Below are 4,640 nucleotides of genomic sequence, written 5' to 3'. Positions count from 1 at the left end.
TAGAACAATGTTTCTAGAGAGAGGTGAACATACATCCAAAAGAAATATCACCTTTCTTGGTGAAATTTAAGAATGTCTGAGGGTGTGGTGGAAGAAAGGATAAAAATACCAAAATCAGAATATTCCTCTTGGTTAATTGCAGGACCGATCCACACAGATGCAGAAAGTCAAGTTTGATAACAGGCAGGAACAAGCTTCTGAGAACCTTCCATATAGGGTGGCAGAAGGCAGCACAGAGCCTGCGGCCAGAGGCCAAGCTGAACGAGGCAGGAGTCAGCGTCACTGTGCTCTCTGTTGAGTAATAAATACACTCTGTTCTAGGTGTGCCCCTTTTCAAGGAAGGTAATATATAAATCTGAGTTTCAAACATATGTCAAATAATTTCTTCATATTTTAAAATCTCATCCTTTTTTGTAGGAATAATAGCAGTCTTGAGTTTAAACAGCTCCACACAGTGTAGGCAACTCCGGACAATTCCTGTGTTTTATCAATCTTTGTTTCCCCAGCACTGGCCTGCACACAGTCAGCACTCAGTCAAGTTTTATGAATAAATGCTTGAGTGGATGAAATACTAGCAATGTTCTTTCGGATCAGACTCTTGGGTGTGAGGCATAGAAATCCATCTGAACTCGCCTAAGCAAGCAAAGGAAGGCTCTGCTGGCCAGAACTCAGACACCCAAGGCAGGGTCAGGCCATGTGAACTGAGCCTGGTGGGGTCAAGAACCAACTTCCACCACTCAGAGGCCACATGGCATGTGCATCCCTTCCTTTCCTGCTTCTGATGGGCTCTCCCTCTTCACTGTGGGTGCAGATATGGCCAGCACCTACCCAGGTCCCTCCCCTGACCCGCGATGCCATCTGCATCTTGGTGGGCAGTTTCCACACTCTCCCCCGGTCCTGTGCCTCTCTGCCTGAGAGCTCTCCCGGTCACAGAGGCTTGCTGGCTCATGCAGGGGGCTGGGAGTGATGTGGCACCCCCAGGAGCACTTCCTTCACTCCCCAGCCAGTGGAAGACAGGCGGTGGTGGATAATCGCCTCGACTTCTGCTCTGCATGATGTGCTCATTCAGGGATGTCTTACAGAGTCTCTCCAGGTGCCCTAGGGGATCGCTGCAGTTATTGGTGTCTTCAAAAGAACTGTCTCGTCAGACTTGATCTTCAATTCGTTATCTTGAGTTGTTGTTACCATCATTTCCAGTGTTCAAAGAGGGAAACTTGAAGCCTTGAGGCACCAGAACAGAAGCAAAGTCCCACCCAGCTGAGTTTCCTCCTGAGACCCACAGTCCTGCCAGGCACAGAGCTGGCGCCAGAAGGTCACTTGTATCCACTTTTGCTTCACTGATGGGAAGTTTCCATCAAACACCTGGGGCTCTTCCTTGTACTCTGGATATTGTGCCAGTGACAGTCACCTTAGCTCCAAAGGTCATGGTGATTCACATGCCAAAGACACTTGAAACTACGTGAGTGAAACAATGACAAGATAAAAAGTCATTTATAGTCTCGCACATCAATAAAGGAAATACAATGGTCAAACCGGCTTATTAGAAATGTGAATAGTGGCGTTCTAAGAAAGAATAGCTAATATTTACATTTCCGAAGCAATTAGATGATAAATGTTCATCCATTTTATAAGTGTGTAAACCAATTTTATATGTGTGCAAAATCCTTGATATTGGAAGAAATCAATAAGAGATCAGTTTTATTTTGCTACTGAAAGAAACTTTTACCACAATTTTATCATTTCTGCCAAAAATTCTAGGGTCAGTTTGTGTTAAAAGCGCAGGAAAATGTGTAGCAAAGCACTGTCAGGAGCAGAGGGAAAACCTGAATTACCTTCAGTGAACCAAGAGGATTTGCAATGGAAAAGACAGTGAAACAAATAATTACCTTGAAATATATTTTAAATATGCAGTTGCTTATAAGGGTGCAAGCATTTCAGAAAAGTCCAGGATTTGTTAAAAGAGAAGCTAATAAGAAATCCAAATAAAATGTATACAGTCATGCACTGCATAAGGACACCTTGGACAGTGACAGACCACATATTCGACAATGGTCCCATAAGGTTATAACGCTCTATTTCTACTCTACCTTTTCTATGTTGAGATATGTTTAGAAACACAAATACTCATCATGGCATTACAATGGCCTGCAGTATTCAGTACAGTCACATACTGCACAGGTTTGTAGCTTAGGAGAAACAGGCTACACCATCCAGCCTAGTTGTATGGTGGGCTCTACCACGCAGGTGTGTATAAGTACGTGCCACGATGTTTACACACCCGGGAAATCGCCTAATGACACATTTCTCAGAATGAATTCCCCTATCCTTAATGGCTGGATTCAGAGATAGTTTTAAGTAACTCTAAATTCAGTAATACTTAAGTAAAAATGAAGTATCTGAAGTCTTGTGTAAAAAGTCACATCCAACGTTTATTTCTGAGGAAGGATGGGCTAGGTGGGAATCTCAGAGCATGCCAGTAATGGTTAATTTTGCGTGTCCACTTAAGTGGGCGGCAGTATGCCTGGATAGATCCCTGGCTTAATCTTTCAGGTGTGTGTGGAAGGGTGTTTCCGCAGGAGAGACTGACATTCAGTTGGTGGACTGAGGAAAGCAGACGGCTTCCAAGTGTGGGTGGGCCTTCAGCAATGCACCTCCGGCCTCAACAGGACAAAATAGCACTGAAAGGGCAATTCCTCTCCGCCTGGGAACTTGAGCTGCGACATCTGTTTTCTCCAGCGCTCAGTGCTCCTGGATATCAGGCCTCAGAATTGACACCATGGGCTCTCTGGCTCCCAGGCCTTTGAACTACACCCTGGCTTTCCCGGGTCTCCAGTTTACATGTGACAGATCATGGGAGTTCTCAGTGTCCATTATTGTGTGATCCAATTCCTTGTAATAAATCTCTTTCTAAATAGATATATAGATACAGACACCTCTAGAGACATATGGAATCATTTCTTATTAGCTCTCCTTCTCTAGAGAACCTTAACTGATACAACAGCCCTGCCCTAAATGTGCTTGCCCCACCCTGTGGCTGTAACTGGAGCTGGGGTTAGAGTGGCATTCCTGTGGTTAAGACAAAGTTCCCCTTTCTTTCCTCCACTCAGTCATCCAGCACAGACACGTGGATTCATCACCGTAACAATGGTGATGAATTCATCACGTAACACAGACTGAGTGACTTAGAAATTTATGCCCTTACAGTTCTGGAGGCCAGGAGTCCAAAATTAAGGTACAGGAGGGGCCGCACTCCTGCTGAGGGTGCTGGGAAGGGATCAGGCTCCTAGCTTCGGGTAGCTCCAGCATGGCAGTGTCACTCCCATCATCACATGGCATCTGTGTCCTTTTTTATGAGGACACCAGGCATATTGGATTAGGGTCACCCTAATGAGTTCATCTTAACCTATCATCTGTAAAGACCCTATTTCAAAAAAGAGGTCATCTTCTAAAGTACTGGAAGTTAAGACTTCATCTTTTGAAGGGACACAATTCAAACCATAACAGTCACCAATGCATCAAGCTTTGTGATGATGCTAAAGGTACAGACACGACTGCTGTGGCCTCTTCCTCAAGTGGTTCCCCTCCTGTCTATCCAGAAGTCAGTGACACAGAAATTATACACACACACACACACACACACACACACATATATATATATAAACACATGCATACTTACATAGACACACACATATATATGATATAGATCACAAATATATGTGCCATCTGTGACGCTGTATACACAGGAGGAGCTCCATGGCCACTCTGGGAGGATAAAGGAGTTTCCCAGAGGATGTGGACATCTGAGCTGACTCTTAAAGGCAAAGCTTATTTAATGTAGCAAGAAACAAGGGAGAAGGGAAGGGTGTTTGCAGGCTGAAAAACCTTCTTCTGTCAGGTCAATGACAGAACCTGTGGTTGTCTATACAGCCAGGATGCTGGGTACTGTGACAAAAAGATTGAGACAGGATGCACAGGGGAACTAAAAGGAAATGATGAATACTTTTACCACGAGTGGGTCAGTCCAGTGCTGCAGACAGGGCCAATGACAGCACCCATGGTTGGAAGTGAGGAAGGGGAATGACAATGACACCAAACACTCCTTAGGAGAAGTTTGCTAGTGAAGAGGAAGCAGTGAGGGGAAGAAGGTGCTTCAGAATACTTGAGGCTCCAGGCAGTGGATGGCCCAACTCAAAAGAGTTTAAGGGATGAGAAAACATCTCGCAGAGTAGAAGACCAGATACAGGTGGCTTGGGGAGAGCATGACGAGGGTCTTGTCTCAGTCTATGAACTAGTCCCTCGTTGTGCCCAGCTGGGCAGGTCTACATCAGCTTCTAGACATCCTTCCTGATATCAGTTGCCTGATAGTGGCGAACAGCCACCAGGGCAGCCTGCCTCCCTGTCACCTGGAGGACTCCCTGTCATTCTAGAACACCCCACTCCCAGCTGTGCAATGAAAGCCTTCTCTTTGTCTGATTTGGCCAATTTAGTTTCTATTCTCATTCCTAGACCAATAAGAGGTGCTGGGGGAATACCCGTGCCCAGCTTAAACCTGTGATCCTGACCAAATGATGAGAAGGACAAGGTCAACACAGCCAGCTTAGTACATTAGAATAACTAGGGAAACTTGGCCGGGTGTCATG

The sequence above is a fragment of the Colobus angolensis genome, unplaced genomic scaffold, assembly GCF_000951035.1.
Source record: "Colobus angolensis palliatus isolate OR3802 unplaced genomic scaffold, Cang.pa_1.0 Scaffold14, whole genome shotgun sequence".
NCBI lineage: Eukaryota > Metazoa > Chordata > Mammalia > Primates > Cercopithecidae > Colobus > Colobus angolensis.
The sequence above is the reverse complement of the archived record's forward strand: the minus strand, read 5'-3'. Positions refer to the sequence as shown.